Source organism: Musca autumnalis, unplaced genomic scaffold, assembly GCF_047663935.1.
Source record: "Musca autumnalis isolate F117 unplaced genomic scaffold, ASM4766393v1 scaffold_3, whole genome shotgun sequence".
In the NCBI taxonomy this organism is placed as follows: domain Eukaryota; kingdom Metazoa; phylum Arthropoda; class Insecta; order Diptera; family Muscidae; genus Musca; species Musca autumnalis.
Genome location: NW_027411866.1, coordinates 202,243,212 through 202,266,378, shown reverse-complemented (window position 1 = coordinate 202,266,378; position 23,167 = coordinate 202,243,212). Strand labels below are relative to the sequence as shown.

At 37.1% G+C, this 23,167-nt stretch overlaps 1 protein-coding gene across 12 annotated transcripts in view; it reads left to right on the top strand.

The window, feature by feature from the left end:
• MICAL-like (protein) overlaps positions 1 to 23,167 on the top strand; it is a 517,823-nt gene that overhangs the window by 458,697 nt on the left and 35,959 nt on the right. The window lies entirely within an intron of this gene.

The following is a 23,167-nucleotide window of genomic DNA, read 5'->3' as shown; positions in this document are numbered from 1 at the left end:
ACTCATGGTTTGTAATTGTGATGACGCCGATGATCATGTTGTTTGATTGACTTTATTTATTTGTGTTGTTTTAATGATTTTGCAATTTAGTCGAATAAGAGAGCAAAAAGGTTGTTTTTATTATTTTTTATCTGCTTAGAGTATCGATTTCAATGACTGTCATAGAATATAGGCCAGGAGGTTAGAAGTTAAAACTGGTTTTCAATTGATGTATATTTTTTCAAGGTGTACTTTGTTACATTTAATAAATCGGGTTTGAAATTGCAAAGTGTTTTGAGCAGAACAAAAAACAAAAAATAACTTATCATACAATGTCAGAAGATCATCGATAGTCGGAACATTAGAGTTATAATTAGCGATATTCTTCTTTCAAAAAGGGTACAGAAAAGCGTCATTTCTTTCAGAAAAGGGTCCATAGAAGAAGCCTTTCTTTCAGAAAGGGTCCATAGCAACAGCCTTTCTTTCAGAAAGGGTCCTTAGAAGCAGACTTTCTTTCAGAAAGGGTCTATAGAAGCAACCTTTCATTCAGATAAGGTCTAGAGAAGAAATCTTTCTTTCAAAAAGGGCTCTTAAAAGCTGCGTTTCTTTAAGAAATGTCCTCAAAAGCAGTCTCTCTTTCAGAAAGGTTCCTTAAAAGCAGCATTTCTTTCAGAAAAGGTCCTTGGAAGCAGCATTCCTTTTAGAAAGGGTCACAGAAGCAGCCTTTTCTTCAGAAAGGGTCTATAGAAACAACCTTTCCTTCAGAAAAGGTTCAAAAAAGCACCCTTTCCTTCAGAAAGGGTCTATAGAAACAACCTTTCCTTCAGAAAGGGTCTGTAGAAACAACCTTTCCTTCAGAAAAGGTTCAAAAAAGCACCCTTTCCATCACAAAGGGTTCAAAGAAGGACAGTTTCTTTTAGAAAGGGTCCGAAGAAGCACCGTTTCTTTTAGAAAGGGTCCAAGGAAGCACCATTTCTTTTAGAAACGGTCCAAAGAAGCACCCTTTCTTTTAGAAAGGGTCTAACGAAGCACCCTTTCTTTTAGAAAGCGTCTAAAGAAGCAACCTTTATTTCCGAAAGGGTCCATAGAGGCACCCTTTCTTTCCGAAAGAGTCCTTAGAAGCAACCTTTCTTTCCGAAAGGGTCCATAGAGGCACCCTTTCTTTCCGAAAGGGTTCTTTGTTTCCGAAAGGGTCTTTAGAAACACCCTTTCTTTCCGAAAGAGTCCAAAGAAGCAGCGCTTCCTTCATAAAGGGTCCAAAGAAGCACCGTTTTTTTAGAAAGGTTCCGAAGAAACTCCCTTTCTTACAGAAGTGGTCCAAAGAAGCACCCTTTCTTACAGAAAGGGTCTATAGAACCACCCTTTGTTTCCGAAAGGTCTATAGAACCACCCTTTGTTCCGAAAGGGTCCATAGAAGCACCCTTTATTTCCAAAAGGGTCCATAGAAGCACCCTTTATTTCCGAAAGGGTCCATTGAAGCACCCTTTATTTCCGAAAGGGTCCATTAAAGCACCCTTTCTTTTTGAAAGGATTCATAGAAGCACCCTTTGTTTCCGAAAGGGTCCATAAAGCACCCATTCTTTTAGAAAGGGTCCAATGAAGTATCATCTATTTTAGAAAGGCCCGCTGTCTTTTAGAAACGGCACAAAGAAGCACCCTTTGTTTCCGAAAGGGTCCATAAAGCACCCATTCTTTTAGAAAGGGTCCAATGAAGTATCATCTATTTTAGAAAGGCCCGCTGTCTTTTAGAAACGGCACAAAGAACCATCCTTTCTTACAGAAAGGGTCCATAGAAGCACCCTTTCTTTTGCAAAGGGTCCATAGAAGCACCCTTTCTTTTGCAAAGGGTCCATAGAAGCACCCTTTCTTTTCCAAAGGGTCCATAGAAGCACCCTTTCTTTTCCAAAGGGTCCATAGAAGCACCATTTCTTTTCCAAAGGGTACATAGAAGCACCCTTTCTTTTCCAAAGGGTACATAGAAGCACCCTTTCTTTTCCTTCTTACAGAAAGGGTTCAAAGAAGCACCCTTTCCTATGGAAAGGGCCTATAGAAGCACCCTTTGTTTCCGAAAGGGTCCATAGAAGCACCCTTTGTTTCCGAAAGGGTACATGGAAACACCCTTTCTTTTAGGAAGGGTACATCGAATCACCCTTTCTTTTTGAAAGGGTCAATAGGAGCACCCTTTCTTTTTGAAAGGATCCATAGAAGCACCCTTTGTTTCCGAAAGGGTCCATAAAGCACCCATTCTTTTAGAAAGGGTCCAATGAAGTATCATCTATTTTAGAAAGGCCCACTGTCTTTTAGAAACGGCAAAAAGAAGCACCCTTTCTTACAGAAAGGGTCCATAGAAGCACCCTTTCTTACAGAAAGGGTCCATAGAAGCACCCTTTCTTACAGAAAGGGTCCATAGAAGCACCCTTTCTTACAGAAAGGGTCCATAGAAGCACCCTTTCTTACAGAAAGGGTCCATAGAAGCACCCTTTCTTACAGAAAGGGTCCATAGAAGCACCCTTTCTTACAGAAAGGGTCCATAGAAGCACCCTTTCTTACAGAAAGGGTCCATAGAAGCACCCTTTCTTACAGAAAGGGTCCATAGAAGCACCCTTTGTTTCCGAAAGGGTCCATAGAAGCACCCTTTGTTTCCGAAAGGATCCATAGAAGCATCCTTTGTTTCCGAATGGGCCCATAGAAGCACCCTTTGTTTCCGAAAGGGTCCATAGAAGCACCCTTTGTTTCCGAAAGGATCCATAGAAGCACCCTTTGTTTCCGAAAGGGTCTATAAAAGCACTCTTTATTTCCGAAAGGGTACATGGAAACACCCTTTCTTTTAGGAAGGGTACATAGAATCACCATTTCTTTTTGAAAAGGTCAATAGGAGCACCCTTTGTTTCCGAAAGGGTCCATAAAGCACCCATTCTTTTAGAAAGGGTCCAATGAAGTATCATCTATTTTAGAAAGGCCCACTGTCTTTTAGAAACGGCAAAAAGAAGCACCCTTTCTTACAGAAAGGGTCCATAGAAGCACCCTTTCTTACAGAGAGGGTCCATAGAAGCACCCTTTGTTGCCGAAAGGGTCCATAGAAGCAGCCTTTGTTGCCGAAAGGGTCCATAGAAGCACCCTTTGTTTCCGAAAGGATCCATAGAAGCATCCTTTGTTTCCGAAAGATCCCATAGAAGCACCCTTTGTTTCCGAAAGGGTCCATAGAAGCACCCTTTGTTTCCGAAAGGATCCATAGAAGCACCCTTTGTTTCCGAAAGGGTCTATAAAAGCACTCTTTGTTTCCGAAAGGGTACATGGAAACACCCTTTCTTCTAGAAAGGGTACATAGAATCACCCTTTCTTTTTGAAAGGGTCAATAGGAGCACCCTTTCTTTTTGAAAGGATCTATAGAAGCACCCTTTGTTTCCGAAAGGGTCCAATGAAGTATCATATATTTTAGAAAGGCCCACTGTCTTTTAGAAGCGGCAAAAAGAAGCACCCTTTCTTACAGAAAGGGTCCATAGAAGCACCCTTTCTTACAGAAAGGGTCCATAGAAGCACCCTTTCTTACAGAAAGGGTCCATAGAAGCACCCTTTCTTACATAAAGGGTCCATAGAAGCACCCTTTGTTTCCGAAAGGGTCCATAGAAGCACCCTTTGTTTCCGAAAGGATCCATAGAAGCATCCTTTGTTTACGAAAGGGCCCATAGAAGCACCCTTTGTTTCCGAAAGGGCCCATAGAAGAACACTTTTGTTTCCGAAAGGGTCCATAGAAGCACCCTTTGTTTCCGCAAGGGCCCGTAGAAGCATCCTTTGTTTTCGAAAGGGCCCATAGAAGCACCCTTTGTTTCCGAAAGGGCCCATAGAAGAACACTTTTGTTTCCGAAAGGGTCCATAGAAGCACCCTTTGTTTCCGCAAGGGCCCGTAGAGGCACCCTTTGTTTCCGAAAGGGTCCATAGAAGAACACTTTTGTTTCCGAAAGGGTCCATAGAAGCACCCTTTGTTTCCGAAAGGGCCCATAGAAGAACACTTTTGTTTCCGAAAGGTCCATAGAAGCACCCTTTGTTTCCGAAAGGATCCATAGAAGCACCCTTTGTTTCCGAAAGGGTCATAAAAGCACTCTTTGTTTCCGAAAGGGTACATGGAAGCACCCTTTCTTTTAGCAAGGGTCCAATGAAGCATCATCTCTTTTAGAAAGGTCCGCTCTCTTACAGAAAGGTTCCAAAGAAACACAATTTCTTACAAAAGGGCCTAAAGAAGCACCTTTCTTATAGAAAGGGTCCAAAGAGGTATCATTTCTCACAGAAAGGGTCCAAAGAGGCACACTTTCCTACGGAAAGAGTTCATAGCAGCACCCTTTCCTACAGAAAGGGCCCATAGAAGCACCCATTGTTTCCGAAAGGGTCCTTCGTGGCACCCTTCCTCTCAGAAAGGGTCCATAGAAGCACCTTTCCATTCCAAAAGGTTCCATAGAAGCTCCCATTCTTTCCGAAAGGGTCCATAGGAGCACCTTCTCTTTCCGAAAGGGTCCATAGAAGCACCCTTTCTTTGCGAAAGGGTCTATAGAGACCCCCTTTCTTTCCGAAAGGGTCCACAGAAGCACCCTTTCTTTCCGAAAGAGTCCAAAGAAGCACCACTTCAATCAGAAAGGACCCAAAGAAGCACACTTGCGTTCAGAAGGGGTCTATAGAAACACCCTTCCTTTCAGAAAGTGTCAATAAAAGCACCTTTTCCTTCAGAAAGGATCTGTAGAAGCACATATTCTTTCAGAAAGGTTCCACCCTCCCTTTTTGAAAGGGTCCATGAAAGCACGTTTTCATTAAGTATGGGTTCATAGAAGCAAGCTTTCTTTTAGAAGCTCCCTTTCTTTGAGAAATTTGCTATAGAAGCGACATTATTGTCTTTATATTTTATATTTCTGAATTTACCTAAAAGATTCCACCATCTGGAGACATTCATAAATAATCTATACGGCCTGGCCTCCTAAGGTCAACATAAAATATGTCATCATTGTATTATATGTACACATGTTTTCTTACACTTCTCTATTTCACAGCTTTGTACAAAGAAAGCCAACAAAATCGAAAACCCATTTCACAATCCGTTATTATTCGAACACTGATGAAATATGAAACCCCTCTAATTACGGCTTTTATTCTTAATCTTCATTTCCTTAAATATTCTTCTCACTCGCTCTCTCATTGTCATGGGTGGCAACGTATTGTTGTCGTCGTGTTATATCAACCGGTAACGATTTGAATAATATTTGTGTCAAACAAGTTAATGGCTTTTAGAAATGCATAGATGAATAGCCAGCCAAGCAACTGACTAAACATAGCCATCAAAATACCTAACAGCACCTCTTCGTCGGCGTGGGACGTATGTTGTGGTAATTTGCCCAGACACACATTTCTTTTATATCCATTTTCTATTCTTTCTTCACTCTTTCTCGTATTACACTTTAAGGTTTTAGCCTACTTTTATAGTTTATGTATTATATGTTTAAGTCTTTGTTTTGTTTAATCATTCGTCGTTTGTTGTTGTTTTTTAGTAATGATACTAAGTGAAATCAACCTACTACTAGGTGGATAACCTGCATCATTAGCATGTTTTCCATAATCTATTCATTCATTAGTCGTCACTTTTACATGACATGATGACTTGATATTATGGTCTTAATTTACATTTCATTTAGCGTACTTCGGACACTTGTGTCAAGTATAGCTTTTCTCTCTCAGCTGCTAAATAAAATCTCACTTCTTAGAGATTTTAAACAATGCCTTATACATCATCATATATTCTTCCCTTCCCAATTTAAAATTGTATATTTTTTGGTATTTTTTTATGACAAATATTATGGAATTTGTTAGCGTCCAGTAGTGAAGCTGTTAAAATATTATTATAGACCCTACCGTGTAAAAATGTTCATAAAAATAAACCTGTTTCTTCCGTACACATATTCAAATTTTAAACAATAAACTGTTTTCTTTGTAACTTGATGAGTTTGTTCTGTATGTCTGTCTACCGGCGTGTTGATTTAGGTTAATATTTGTTCATACTTTTTTGAGACATTTGTTTGTCTCTTAGGATTGCGAACTGTGGTTTAAAAGGTATTTTTGGAAGGTTAGATAAAATATTTACTTCAAATATTAATTCACAGACCTTGAAAATATTTACATCATTTTCACAAATAGGCCTCCAAAAATGTTTCTAAAATATATACAAATAAAAAAATATTAAAAAATACATCTTAAATGTCATTAAATACTACCTAAATATTCTCGAAGAGCCTTCCAAATTAAATATCTATTTACCTCCCTTTCAATAGCCCGTTTTAAATAGTCTCCTTCTACACTTCTTCGAAAAATATCTTAAATTTGCACCTTCAAAATATTTTGAAATATCCCTAATTAATCGCTGAAGAATATAGTTTAAATATTCAAGAATAACCTTATGAACAGGGTTTAAAAGCCAGCATCTAAAAACATTAGCATCAGCTGTACACTTCAACTGCTACACAATATTCACACACACGGCTAAATAAGCAACCGAACGCATATTTATTTTTGTACATTTTTGCTTATTTCGTTTTTTACGCCTAACCTTTTTTTCGTTAGGCATAATCGACATATTTAGCAGTCGACTGAACATTCGTCGCAGCGAATTAGCCACAGAGGGTGTTTTTTGTTATTAGAGTTGCCAACGCAGTAAAGAATACTAATTATTATTGTTTAAAAATATAAAATAAATATATTGAACGGCTTCACCAAAAATTCAAATAACCGTTGAACGAAAAATTGAAATTAATTATATCGTGATTTTTAATGCATTACACTGGTAACCCTGATCTCAAAAACAACTGTTTTCTGAAACCCTGGCTAAGCCGTTGAAACTTTGTTGCTTATTCACTTTTCTGATATGTGTTGATCATGTGTGGTGCAAAATATGAGTATGCGTGTCCGATGCAACAATATCAAATAGCATCAGCATCGCTAGCAATATTTTTGTGAAATTTGTTGCTACATGTTGCCGTTGTTCATTGTTGCTAAACATATTTCGAAGAAATTTTAGTACGCAAAGCTGCAAATATTCTGTGCTTTTGCTAATATGGCGTTAGCATTTTAAACCCTGCTTATGAAAGCTTTGAAAAAAATTTACAAATCGTCTTCAATAATATTTTCTGAATATGGTCTAGAATTTCCCAAATAAAATATTCAACAATGGGAATAGACATTGAAAATTATGTCAGCATTTAAGCTAACGAGGGTATATACCCTTTCATACGGACAAAATGTGCCTCATCGAAATAATTGTTTTAAGCTGGGTACACATTGTCAGTTTTGAATGACAGCTTTGTTGTTGTTTGCTTTGTGGTTGCTGGACGGTTGGACAGTTATCGATAACTGCGAAATATCGACATTCAAAACTGACAATGTGTACTGCTCTTTAGACCCCAAGTATGTTTGGAGGAAATCCGTTTCAGACAATTTTGAGTTGATTTAGGCATGTCCGTTTGTCTGGCTGGAGCGGATCAACCGATTCGGTCGAAAGTTTGACTTTCGTAATATTTTGTTCAAACTTACTTCAAGTTCGAAGATGGGTTATATCGGTCCACTCCTTCAGGTACCTCTTCCACAAAAGTTCGAAAATGCTCGAAAATTTGTGCGCACGATAATTCTTGAAGGGAGTAACCCATTTGGTCAATACTTTGCACATCATGAAGTTTCTACCAAACTTAGATGAGGATCCAATAAGGACTCAATCGGTCAACTCCTTCGGAAGAGTTAAGTTTAGGACCTGCTCTCGAATTGCTATGATTTTTGTTGTAACAACTTGTATTTACTGCCCCCCATACGACGGTTTAAGTTTCATTAGGGGCAAGTCCATACCGAAAGGTTTAAAAACCCCTATTTCATCATGTGTAGCGGTTGGAGGGAACGATAACTCTCCAACGGATCCGCCGATTCGGTCCAAAATTTGGCCTTCGTAATATTCTGTCCAAACTTAGTTCAGGTACCTCCTCCAAAAAAGTTCAAAAATATTCGAAACACTTGTGCGCACGATAACTATTAGAGGGAGTACTCGATTTGGTCCATACTTTACACATCGTACTATGTCTACCAGATATAGATCAGGATAGAACATGGACTTTATTTGGCCACACCTTCTGGTACTTCCGACACACAATTTCCGACATGTTCAATTTAAGACCTGCTCTCGAATCGCTTTGATTTTTGTGGAAGCAACTTGCATTCGTTGTCTCAAATACGATGATAAACATTTTTTCAGGGGCAAGTCCATACTTCTAGAGCAAATAGCCCGAATGTGTAAAATTCCTCTGTGGCACCATATGTAGCGCACGATAACTCTCGAACTGATCAACCGATTTGGTTCAAAATTGCACTTCGTCATATTTTGTCCAAACTTAGTTTCAGTTCGAAGATGGGCATTACTGGTCCACAACTTACGGTATATTTTTTCCGTGGACAAGTCCATGCTTCCTGGCATATACTGGTCCAAAAGTTATACGATGACCCACTGAAATGAAAAGATATGACTTCCAAACTAAGATCCACTTCCATAATGGACTATGTCGGTCCATTCCTTTAATTAACCCCCCATACCATTGCTATCGAAAACGATATCGTTTTCGAATGTTTCTCGAGAGTTTTGCGGATATTTTGTTCGAGAACGACACACGAGAATGAATTAAAAACGATTCACTCGTCGCTCAGTTTGTGGCAGGAAATCCTTCGATTTCGAATATCGTTAATAATATTATTAGCGAATGATTGACGATAGTTTTACGATAGTGGCGAAAAACATTTTTTGTGGAGTTTCTTAATGTTTCTGTTATGTACCTTTTCCGTTTTTATTTCTTTATGTTTGCGACGCGATATTTAACTGTTGATAAACATTGTTGTCTTGTGTTTGGCAACCTACCCATATGTTGTCTTTATCAACACTTATTGTCTATATTATACGTAGCATTTATATCGAAATTATTTGAAAAAAGCAAATGGGAATTTTTTACAAACAACGTAAATTTTTTTTTTTTGAAACAAAAAAATTTTCAAAGTAAAAAATGTTTCTCGAAACAATTTTTCTTGTGAAGAAAAAACATTCGCCAAATGTTCGAAAACGATATCGTTTTTAAACTTTTGACGAACAAAAGAACAACGTGCTTGTGTACACCCGAAAAACAATTGCCAATTCTTCGAATGTGATATCGTTTTCGAAAGTTGTGTCGAACATTCGAATAATATCCGCAATTGGTATGAGGGGAAGTGCCTACTTCGCAACACTTTTGAACTATAATTCTAATCCACATTTTTGTCGCCAAGTTCAAATATCCAAAAAGGGCTCGAAATTCTGAAAAGTACCTAAATACATTCGATCTGTCCGCAGAGGAACACTCACGAACACATCAAAATATTCAAAAAAATAGAACAACATTTAAAAACAAGATTTCTAAAGTATATTGCTAGATTCTGAAAAATGTCGCTTCAACTTTCGGAAAATATTCCCGAATACCTCTTATATATATATTCGCTAGTTCTCCAAAAATATCGCTTCAAAAATTACCATAACACTCGAAAAATGGTGATAAAACAGATCTTAAAAAACATTTCTATATACATATTCATCAATAGCGTCCGCAATATATTCCTAAAGCATAGACCTTTAAAATATCCACCAAAGGCCCAACACAAAATTTGTGAAGCATAGCATTTCAAAATAATTTACTTAAAACACCACAACAATCTACGTATAGCTCTTAAAAAATATTCTTAAAATATTGTAAATAAATGTTCTAAAATATGTCCAAAAATTTCCTTAAAAAACTCTTCAGTCTATTTGCTAGATTTCCAAAAATATCACTTCGAAAATATTGGGAAAATATTCTAGAACTGCCATTATAAATTAGTACAAAAGCATTTACGAATACCTCTTCAAAAATATTGCTAAATATGGTTTCAAAAATATCATAGGAAAGTTTCCAAAAATGTTGCAAATGTATTTAGGAACAGGTGTTCAAAAATATATATGAATATTCTTAAATTAGGATCCTTTAATATTTCAAAACTTGTCACTACGCAAAGCTCTTAAAGAACAATTCTAAAATATTTTTTTGCAATTTTCTTTTTTCAAGTTCAGAAAATCTCCTTGATTGGAACCTTCCCTAATTATATTGATGATCTTGACTTAAGTCGCTCAAAATTCTGCTTGATGACGCATTTCGTGTCACGGGTTACCCTATATTCGTGACACGATATAGTTAATCTTATTGCGTCCGTGTTTGTCCGTATTTACATTAGGCAATTTTCCTTGCGGCAACTGTCTGATTGTCTAATATAAATATGTTCTTTTGAAATTTCCGCGTGACACGCTCTCTGATTTTCAAACGCTTCGTGTCACGAGTACGTCCATTTGTTTGAGTTCGAGTTAATGTTGGACGACATCTGTTTCAGAAATGTCTGTTCTCTTTATCTTTTTGAAGCAGGTTGTCCTCAAGTCCATACTTCCTGAGATAATGGCACAAAACCTAAAAATGTTCGCAAATGTTCAAAATTGTCGCTAAAGTGCAATTTAAGGACTGGGCGAGGATTGTTTTGAAAATTTAATAGAAGGTAGTCCTTGTGATTAGAACGACATAATATTTTCCTTGGGCAAGTCCATGCTTGCAGACAAAATGATCCCACCGTGACCAATTAAAATGACTGGTTGCCACGAAAATATTAGATTCAGGGACTATGTCGGTTCATTCCTTCAGCTATCTTTGTTATGGAATTTCAAACAATAAAACTGATGTTGGTTTTGTTTTTATAATCCGACTTTGGAATTAACGACTGAAACGTCCTTATCTAATGTTCTATAACAGGACAAAATAACCAAGAACGGGTTATACGAAACATGAAAATGTAGATGCAAGCATGACACGAAGTAAGGTTTAGGCACGTATTAAAAGTTAGTAATCCCAGCAAAAATTTGGTAGGCACATGTCATTACTTTCTGCATTACCAGGTAATGAGTACTCATTACCCTCCGCATTATCACACAGTACATATATAACAGTTAACACATAACTAGTTACATCCTTACTTACTACTTACTTACTAAGTAATGAGTATGGTGGCACAGAGCTAGTGTGTCCGACTACAAATTCTAGAGTTGTGTGTTCAAAGCTCAGCGTCGGCATGTGTGTTTTTTGTTTACAAAATTACAAAAACATGTTGATGTACATGGATGAGTTTAACCAACCCTTGCTGTTCGAGCGAGTGGCCTAGTGTGTAGTGTGTTTGACTACAAATCAGAAGTTCGTGTGTTCAAAACTAGCATGTATCGAATGAAAAAGAAAAAAAAAAACAAAAAATGTGTAGTGTTGAATTTGAATATAATTTCACCTCAATTTTTTCTAAAAATAGAACTATGCTTTGTAGCTTCTTTTCGACTGCAGGTATGTGGTTAAGTATGTACTTAAAAAACATATTTAAGGAAGTACTTCCGCCCTATGACATCCCCATGTAAAAATAATGACTTTTACGGTATATTTGTAAGTAGTTACTACTGCGAAATTTTACTGAATAAAGTCATTACTTAGTAATGACTTTTTTTGCTGGGATGTTTTGTTTTGGACTCTATTTGTGCGAAAGCATATAACATAAGACGCTTGTTTGGATGTTCTTATATACAAGGAAAAAATCCTTACCAACTATTTTATAGTACTTTTTGGTAGTCGTAACTACTTACAAAAGCCCCTACTAACCCATTATTTTAAAAAGGGCATGTCACACTGAATTACTAGTTATTCTGTGACAACTGGAAGTTGAAAAATAAGCTATAAGCTAAAAAAATATTTTCTATTTTTAGAACAGTTAACACAAATTAGAAACGAACTGTCAAAAGAAACACGTCGAGTGGAAAATGAAATAAAATCTTAGTTTTTATTTTGATCTAATCAAAACCGCTCAAAAAAGCCGATTCACAATAACAATACAGAACCACGAGATTGTAAAGGCACACGTGACACGAAGTAGGACACGGCAAACAAGAAATTGGAAAGTAACAAAATAAAACGGGTCCCAGAAGGTTTAAGTGTTCGAGGATTATTTTGAATATATCAAAAATTATTCACCAAGACCTCTTAGGTCACAATAGCTTAACTCGAAAGAGAAATAAAAATGTTTACTTTTCATTGGCAGAATTTTGTATTATTTTTATATATCGCTCATTTACTCAAAGAGTGGCATAACTCAAAAAACACGTTTTCTGAGCTAGCAATTTCTGTTTTTTTCCACGACTTCTAATTTATCTTGTATTAAATTTTCATGCTAATATTTCTAAAACTCGACGAGTTATAGCTCTTTTACTACGAGCTTCGCATAATTTAACACAAACTTTTTTTTTTTTTGAGTTTATGAAGCACTAAAACACATCAAATCATGCATGAACTTGCACAGAAATTTAGCATTAGTATCTGGCTGGTTAGCAAAATATGGTCCAAGTAGTAATGTTTGTTTTTGTGTAACAATCTTTTTAAGTTTGGAAGTCAAATTTCAATCACCAACTTAAAACGCGTTTTTCTCGAAACTTGGTTTTTTGAGATGTGTCACTATTTGAGTAAATGAGCGATATGTACTTTTCTCTCCATCATTCTCATTATGTTGTGTTATTATAGTCTATCAAAGGGTTCATCTTGTCGACTCTAACCTGTACATCTCATCGTACTTGTTCCCTAGCATAACCATCTAATATATTTACTAGAAAAATATTTGTTAAAAAAAAAACATCTTCAAAATCATTGTACCATGAAAATCAGCTGACCTTAGCCACACAAAGCAAATACCATTCATTACCCTTTATAACATTCACACGCCGCAGATGCCTCAAACAAAACAAGACATAATTTTTATTTAATGATACCGTATTGTCCGGTTTTGCCTTCAAAATTTGTTGTTTGAGTTTCTCATGTAAATCTGCTTCGTGTCTTAATAAATTTTGTTGACCATCATCGTCATTGCCTCAACAAACAAACAATGATGGACCTTTCAAAATAAGTATCTCTGGTCATTGTTTCATTTTCTTGCTATTTTTCTTTTCCTTATTTCAAAACCTTTGAACTTTTCAAGTGTTTTAATTTTGTTGCTGTGGTTATTGGTGTCCGTTGTGTGCATTATATATTTTTATTGATTTTTCAATATTTTTCCTGTAATTCTTTGAAGAAAACCAGAGATGTTCAATAAATATGTATGTATTTTTATTACTCTGTCTCTATCTGTAAGTTTGAAAGGAAAACTGCATCTTTGATCACAACAACAACAAAAATTGCCAGCTTTCAAATGTATCTGTTGTTTGTTGTATTTTTAATGTGATTATTTTTTTATTTGCTTGGATTTTATGTTAACCCATGCAATGAATGAATGACTCATTCCCACCAAAGAGATCTGCAGCAGTGTTTAGTTCACTCCGGTCGTTGTTTGGCATATTGATTGCTTGCTGTTGACTGCATTTCAGTATGACTTCATATTACTTTTTGTCCCGGCCAATGAATTTCATTTTTTATTTATAAAAACAAAAAGTTGTACAAAAACCAGCAAATCTCTGTGGTAATACAAACATGTCATGTTGTTGTTTTACAATAAAACAGTGTCGTAGGAACAGCAGAGATTCCCAATTTGTTATGTAAAAAAGTAAAAAAAAAATATAATTTTTGCAAAAAAAAAAAAAATTATAAATAAATTATGGCAGTTCAGTTACTGATGGGCAATTGTGTGAATACACTCTCTCTTATTTACTTAGCTGGCCCATTACAGAACATTTGTTCCATAGACCGAACTAAGAAAAGATCTCCAATTCTCTCTGTTTTTCGCTTCGCTTTCTGGAATACCGCGCCTTTTCATTTCTCCATCCACTTGTATGCTCCATCGAAGCTTAGGCCTGTCGATTCTGCGTGCACCGCCATGTGGCATGTATTCATACGCCTTTTTAGCGGGTTCATCATCGCTCATTCTTATGATATGGCCTAGCCAACGCAATCGTTGCATCTCGATACGTTTAACTACATTCATGTCTTTGTATAGCTGATGTAGCTCGTGCTTCATACGACGTCGATATTCACCGTCAACGCAAATCGGCCCGTAGATCTTTCGAAGAATTTTCCTCTCAAACACACCAAGCCCTGCCTTATCTGCTTGCGCAAGTACCCATGCTTCAGAGCCATACATTAGCACGGGTAGTATCAGCTTTGTTTTTAAATTGCTTACTTAAACCATAGTAGCATCTGTTGGCCAATACAATTCTTCTTCTTATTTCATAACTGATGTTGTTTGTTGTGTTTATGGCAGTGCCGAGGTAGACGATGTCTTTAAATACCTCAATATTATAGGTACCAACTTCCACAGTTGGTCCGAGCTCTATGGACGCTTTGCTCGTCGACACCATCAATTTGGTCTTTTCGCAGATTCTGCTTTGACCTTCCTAAAGGTATCATTTACTTCCTTTACTGATCGTCCCATGATTTCTATATCATCAGCATAAGCAAGTAACATGTGACTATTGGTGTAGATTGTGCCACTTCTTTTGACGTTTGCCTCTCGTATTACCTTTTTCAGCAAAATGTTGAATAGCTCACACGAAAGGCTGTCTCCTTGCCTGAAACCCCTTTTGGTACTGAACTGTTCGGAGAGATTCTTTCCAATTTTAACTGAGGACCTAGTATCAGCTAAAGTCATCTTACAAAGCTGGATGAGCTTTGCGGGGATACCAAATTCAGACATTGCTTGGAATACCTTTGAACGTAGCGGGCTGTCGAAGGCTTCTTTGTAATAGACAAAAAGGTGATATGTGTCGATCTGCATCTCTTGGGTCTTCTCCAGGATTTGCCGCGGGGTAAATATCTGGTCAGGGGTGGACTTGCCAGGTCTAAAGCCGCATTGGTATGGCCCAATTATCTTGTTGACCATAGGCTTTAGTCGTTCGCACAATATCCCTGACACTATCTTATAGGCAATAGGGAGAAGACTTATGCCCCTATAGTTGGAGCATACAGTCTTATCTCCTTCCTTGTGGACGGGACACAGGATGCTCAGGTTCCAATCGTCGGGTACGCGTTCTTCCTGCAAGATGGTGCTAACTAGCTGATGCATACACCTTATCAGCGCGTCGCCTCCGGTTTTAAACAGCTCGACTGGTAAGCCATCGGCTCCTGCTGCTTTATTATTCTTCAGCCGGTTGATTGCTGTTTTTACCTCATCTTGGCCGGGCGGTATACATTCTACACCATCTTCTGGGATTGGATCTGTGGTATCATCGTCTTCGCTACTATTGGATACCAGCAGATTGGAGAAATGTTCCTTCCATATCCTGAGCACGCTATCTGTATCAGTTACCAAATTACCTTGCTGGTCTCTACAGGAGGATGTGCCTGTACCAAAGCCATCAGTTTGATGTTTCACTCTTTGGTAGAATTTTCGGACTTAATTCTGTCTCCTGTACATCTCGATTTGTTCACACTCCCGGTTTTCCATCTCTCCTTTTTCCTGCGGAAAAGACGTTTCTCTTCTCTCCTTTTCTCCCGATACCTTTCTCGTGCGCTACGCGTTGCTACTGATTGTAAAGTAGTTCTATATGCTGCATTTTTCTCTTCAGAAGCAGCACGCCGCTCCTGGTCATACCATGAATTCCTTTGTGGAAGTCTCTGGTATCCAAGTATGGATTTTGCGGCTTTTTGCATGGAGTGGGCAATATTTTGCCATTGTGTTGTTATGTTATCGGGACAAGGAGTGCTCTCATTAAGCAATTGGGCTAGTTGAGTGGAATATACTGTGGCTATCTGTTGTGTTTGCAGCCTATCGATGTCCAACTTTCGCGTTGTGTCTATTCGTGCTTTATTTGCAACGTTTGGACGGGTACGTATCTTTGCTGCAACAAGGTAGTGGTCCGAATCAATGTTTGCTCCTCGGAACGATCGTACATCCAACACGCTCGATGAATGTCTTCCATCTGTCACAACATGATCAATTTGATTACTTGTTCTTTGATCTGTAGACAGCCAGGTGCCCTTATAAATATCGAGATGATTAAATCTGGTACTGCTAACTACCATGTTTTTTGCAGCTGCAAAGTCTATCAGCCTCATACCATTTTCAGATGTTTCACTGTGGAGACTGAAATTCCCGACTGTTGGGCCAAAGATATTCTTCTTTCCAATTAGTCGTAGTCGTAGTCGCCATTACGAAAAGAGGGTTTACACACCGCTGAAAATGTGATATTAATTTGGTGGAGTTCCCTTTCCATACAGTTTGAGAATCACTGCCTTGAAATGTTTTACAAAACTAAGAGCGCCTCTTCCAAAGCGGCTTTTTTACAAAACAATCACTTATTTCCACTTTACCTTTTTTCTGTTATATTGTGTTTAGTATTCAAATACAATTTTACAACAATAAAAAAATCATTGCAATAAACAAAACAATAAAATTGAGGTTGGTTTTGTTGTTGTTTTATAATCCGGACTTTGTATTGGACTTGGCATATTTTTCCAATCAAAAAAAAAAAAGAAGCAAAAACAAAATAATTAAAATTGTTGTTAGATTGCGTAAATAAATGATGATTTTTTGCTTCCGTACGTTTTCCAATAAATATCTAAATAAAATGAAACAAAAATAATCGATGACAAATTCAACCTGGCTGCGCTCTTTCTCCCCATTAGAAAACCTTTTGAATATTTACACAACAACAATGCGGCGATTAGTATTCTGTTTGCCTATTGAAATGTAATTGTGTGTGTGTTTTTTTATAAATGATATATTGCAAAGAGAAAATTGCGGCTTATATTTTCAATTATTTATAAACCTGCTCGAATGAGCTTGTTTGTTGTCGGGGCTAGTTGATAATCTCAAATAGCCCGGCAGTAGTTCTAATTAAAAATATGCCAAATGGCTCACATTTGGCATTCGGATGCTAAAAGTTCTATATTTTGCATCAAGTAGGTAGCAGTTTTTTTCTTTTTTTTTTTTTTTTTTTTGCTACATGTGACAATATTAATTAACACAATGAGTTGGATAAATGAATTGTAATCTTCTGTGTACGCTTACTGTAGGTTTTTTCACAAATTCTATTCCTCTTGTCCACATTTGAATATATTATCAAATTGAAATGTATAGACATTTTTTTGTCACTTTTCTTTTTTTTCTGGAAATGATTTAGTATTTCCTTCATAATTGATGTCATCAAGGTTGTATTTTCTGAACTTCCGCATTATCTTCGTCTTAAATAAATTTGTCAAAATTTAATACTACTCCCACAATGTGAGGGTAGTATTAAATTAAAACTTTGATTTATTTTAATTTAATTGGTTTTTACTAAAATTATGAAATTGTTTGCTGCCAAAAATTTCACAATATTTCCAAAAAATTTTGCAAAATGCCATATAAAGAATTTGAACAAAACGTGTTATTTGCGCAAACGTGACATCAAAACAAGTCTTTAAAAAAGTAATTTCTGCAATAATTATTTAAAAGGAATTTTTTATAGTATTTTGTGCAAGAAATGTTAAACAAATATGAATATTAAAATCTATTTTTGAACTTCCTAGATAATTATCACATAACTACTAAAATCGAAATTTATTTTTTTAGCATACATACAAATTTGTCAAAAAACATGTACGCATACAAGTCGACATTCGTACAAGGAACGACGACTATTCCCCTGTACAATTCCAAAGCATGAGTTCAATTCCAAAGCATGAGTTCAATCATGGGTTCAAGTGATTTGTCATTGCATATTTTCAGGTGAATCAATCGTAGTTTTTTCACCAGAATAATAGACACATTTATTTTTTTTTTTTCTTTGAAATTCAAATTTCATCAATTTCTTGGAATAACTTGGGAATGATAAATATATAAATATATTCAACTACGCTGTGGAGAAACATTTTTAATACTTCTTTGGAATGATATTTTAACTCCAACTCCGTCATTTTTCGATTAATAACCAGTAAGGAAAGGATCAAAGTCGGGCGGGGCCGACTATATGATATCCCTCACCACTGTGAATAGGTAAAATATATATGGGAGCTAAATCCAAATGTGAACAGATTACGATATAATTTGGCACATATATTTCTAGACCAAACACCGTCACACATTCCAAATTTCATCTAAATTAGACATACATAGCGTCTTTAGTGCATCAAATACCTTAAATCGGGCGAAAATATATATGGGAGCTATATCCAAATCTGAATCGATATTGATATAATTTGGCACACTTATTTCTAGACCAAATTCCATTACAAATTCCAAATTTCATTGTGATCGGACATATATAACGTGTTTCGTGCACCAAAAACCAAAAATATATATGGGGGCTATATCCAAATCTGAACCGATTTCGATAAAATTTGGCGCATTTATTTCTAGACCAAATTCCGTCACACATTCCATATTTCATTGAGATCGGACATATATAACGTCTTTCGTGCACCAATTATCAAAAATCGGCCGAAAATTTATATGGGAGCTATATCCAAATTTGAACCGATTTGTATATAATTTGGCACATTTATCTATAGACCTAATTCCGTAACACATTCCAAATTTCATCAAAATTGGACAGATACAGCATGTTTGGTGCATCAAATACTTCAAATCGGCCGAAAATTTATATGTAAGCTATATCCAAATCTGAACCGATTTTGATATAATTTGGCACATTTATCTATAGACCTAATTCCATCACACATTCCAAATTTCATCAAAATTGGACAGATACAGCATGTTTGGTGCATCAAAAACCCCAAATCGGGCGAAAATATATATGAGAGCGATATCCAAATCTGAACCGATTTCGATATAATTTGAGCTATATCCAAATCTGAACCGATTTCGATATAATTTGGCACATTTATCTATAGACCTAATTCCATCACACATTCCAAATTTCATCAAAATTGGACAGATACAGCGTGTTTGGTGAATCAAATACCTCAAATCGCCCGAAAATATATATGGGAGCTATATCCAAATCTGAACCGATTTTCACCAAAAGCAATAGCGTTCTTCATTAGGCTAAAACAATGATCTTCCCCAATTTTCAGCCAAATCGAACAATAAGTGCGACCTGTACGTTGCGAACGGACGGACTGACATACATAAATCGACGCAGAAAGTGATTCTATGCATATCCCTAGAAGGAACTATGGGTCTAACTCTTTTTCTTAGGCATGTTACATACAAATGCACTAACACATAATACCCTTACCACATGGTGGCGTAGGGTATAAAAATTATTTTTTTCTATCCTCAGCCTTTAGGCTACTATGAAACGACCAAAACTGGTCCTCGTCGAAATAATGGTTTTTTACCCCAAGTATTTTTGGACTAAATCCGTTTCGGACAATTTGAAGTCGAATTAGCACAGTCCGTCCGTGCACGATTACTCTTGAAGGATGAACCGATTTGATTTAAACTTTGCACCTCGTAATATGTTCCCCAAATTTAGATCATGTTTGAAAATGGGCCATATCGATCCACTCCTTGGGTACCTCCCCACAAAAATTATTCATTTTTCTGCTATAATGGTGCTTATAATAACTCTCAATTCTCTTTCTTCCTGAAATGGATCAAGCCCGAACATTGACTATATCGATCCACTTCGGGTGATTCGCACACTGAATTTAATTATTTTTCGGAAAGGTGCAGTTTAAGGGCATGACTCTGTTTAGACTTTTTGCAGTTGTAGATGAATTTTTTCGGGGGACAAATCCATACTTCCTGAGAAATGACCCAATAGCTCTAAAAACACTGCCCGTACCGACAGAATTAACTAATGAGCACTAAACTTTCGAATTGGCCCACATCAAGTTCCAATCAGGCAGCACCATCAGACACCTCCCTCACAAAATTTGACAATATTTCGCTTCAGTGCAGTTTTTGCTGTTTCTGAAACATGTAAAAATACTGGAATCTATTAACTTACCGCGCTTCACTGAACACTTCCACCTTGCCGACCATCAGCATGGCTTCAGAGCTGGAAGGAGCACTATAACAGCTCTCAGTGAAGTCAAGGCTAAGGTAACAGAAGGACTAAACAGCAAGAGGCCACATCACAGAACCATACTAGTGGCACTGGACTTGTCCAAAGCCTTTGACACGGTTAACCACCCCACTCTCCTTAGGGACGTTATGGAAACATCACTACCCAACTACCTCAAGAGATGGCAGGTTAACTACATGGCAGACAGACAGTCCTATGTGGAGTTTCGAGGACACAAATCCAAACCCAGGAAGAAAAAACAGGGAGTACCTCAAGGGGGCGTACTATCCCCGTTGTTATTTAACTACTATATCTCCATAGCTCCCAACCCCCCGGAAATGTCCAGCTAATATCATGCGCCGATGACTGCACGATCATGTCCATTGCACGATGGGGCCAATAGCAGGTTTTCGAGGCAAAAAGTCAATTTTTGAAGTGAACAATTTGAAAAAAGTAATAACGGATTTCGATTGCCAACACTCTGAATCACTAAAAATAAAAAAACAAATCAATCTGGTAACATCACATAGCGACATACTGATCTGGCAATGGTGACATATTTTCTTATGCATCATTTTCCGGCATTCATTATAAATAAGTAGTGAAAGCATTTTAGGCGCCAAAAAGAACATTTCAACATTTTTATATTTTTTAAACATGGAAAGCTCTTCAATGGGTATGTAAAATAAGATAGTGTTAACAAATATTAAAAATGTTATGTGTGGTAAATGTATTTTTGAGTTAAGATGTTATGTCTTTTTTTGAGTATTTTGCTTTGTTATCCATGTGTTCTCCGGAGTATAACTTTTGAGATCTAGGTAGATCTAGGATATTATATATATGTGGTGAAAGGTATTAATGTGTACTATCATTTTGTGAAAAAATTGGCTGCGCCTATCTGCGCCTATTCATAAAAATCTGATTTCAGATGTCGTAAAACTTAAAAATATGGACATTTTTATGTTTTGGTTGGCGAATAATCGGAAACCCATTAATGTTACCAATTGGATTTCGGAAAAATTTAATAGACGTATATAATAATAATATATAATTTCAAAGATATCGCAAACTTTGGCTTTTGTGGCGGAATCTTAGCCGATTTTTATTAAATTTGGAACCTTTTTTTATTAACTTATAACAAACCACAGACAAAACCATGAAATTTGAACATATGTATATAGGGGAGCTATTTCTATATCTGAACCGATTTCAATATAACTTGACAAACTTATTTGTAGTCCGAATTCCGTAACATTTTCCAAATTTTATTGTAATTTGATGGAATTTGCATGCTTGGCCAATCATTTTCCTGAAATCGGGCGAACATATATATGGGAGCTATATCCAATTCTGAACCGATTTCAATATGATTTGCCAAAAATGTTTCTAGACCAAAATCCGTCACACATTTCAAATTTCATCAAGATTGGACATACATAGCGGGATTGGTGCACCAAATACCTAAAATCGGGCGAAAATATATATGGGAGCAATATCAAAATCTGAACCGATTTCAATATAACTTGGCAAACTTATTTGTAGTCCTAATTCCGTGGTATTTTATAAATCGCATAAAAATTGGGCAGAATTTGCGTGTTTGGTCCATCAATTGCTTGAAATCGGGCGAACATATATACGGCAGCTATATGTATATATGAACCGATATGAACCAAATTTGGCATATTAGTTTCTAAGCCCATTATAAACATCTGTACAAAATTTGGAAGGTCTAGCTTGCCCCAGTGATTTGTTGCCTCGAAAACCTGTCATTGGCCCCATCGTGCATTGGCAGGAATATCCATGAAATAGAAGACCGCATTAACAATTACATCCCCAACCTCAAGGATTTCTTTGAAGGCCGTAACCTTCAGCTATCTGCCCCCAAGTCCTCAGCCACCATCTTAACATCGTGGACAAAAGAGGTCAACACTGAACTAAATATTCATATTAGCGGACAAAACATCCCAACAATGAAGAACCCCAAAATATTGGGTGTAACCTTCGATAGTATGTTCCTCTTCTGTAAACATGCCGAGATGGTGGCTGGGAATATAGAGAAAAGGAGTAAAATCATTAAAGCTCTCTCTGGCTGCACATGAGGGAAAGACAAGGCGACCATCCTGACCACCTACAAGGCAATAGGTCGTCCCCTCCTTGACTATGCACCAATATGATCACCGGCGATCAGCGACACGCAATGGAAGAACCTTCAAACGGTCCACAATACGGCCTTTCGTATCGCTACAGGGTGTCACTCCAAGACCCCAGAAAACCACCTACAGCATGAAACCAAACTCCTCCCGGAAAAACCCCACTTTACCCTCCTAACACAACAACACGCGATTAAATGCAAGAAACAGGATCACCCTAACCATGAGTGCTGCAATAGACCCCCCTCTGAATGACCCATACACAGCAGATACGACTTTCGTAAAGAGCTACCAAATATCCCCCAATCCCCCATAATCCATCAGATGATGACATAAAAAACGCCCTTAAACAAGTACACACAAAGGATGTTGAAGACCAAATCTCCTATACGAGCTGTGTTGTGCTCGGTGGGAGACCCCCTTCTTTAAGCGAGGATGAGAGGGTCCTACCTATGGAGACCAGATCGACTCTATCCCAGCTCAGGTCTGGTATCTCTAGGTACCTCAACAGTTATCTCTCCCTCCTGAATTCTGAGATAACTGGCACATGCCCAAAATGTGGCCAATCTCCACACATCACATGACACCTCTTCGCGTGTCCTGCACAACCGACAGACCTGACACCGGAGTCTCTTTGGACACATCCAGTCGAAGCGGCCCGCTTTCTAGGACTGGGTGTGGATGCCTAGATGCCTAAATATTAATTTCATATCTTCTTCGTTTCTTTTCTATTTCTTTCCTCTCGATACAATCTTTACCTGTAGGGGTTACAACAACAACAAAACAAGAACTGACATTGATCCATCCATTGCGCATCGCAATATTTCTTTTAAACTTAAATCAAGTTTAAAGATAAACTATCGGACAATCAGTTTATCAACTGTTGTCAAGTTTGATATTATCTTTAAGGAGCTTTAAACCCATGATCTCCATTGTACATTTCTAATGACGTATCTCAGTATTAAATCCATTTTGTTAATCGCTTTCTTATGATTTTCTGAGCTTACCAATGTTTCCAAGC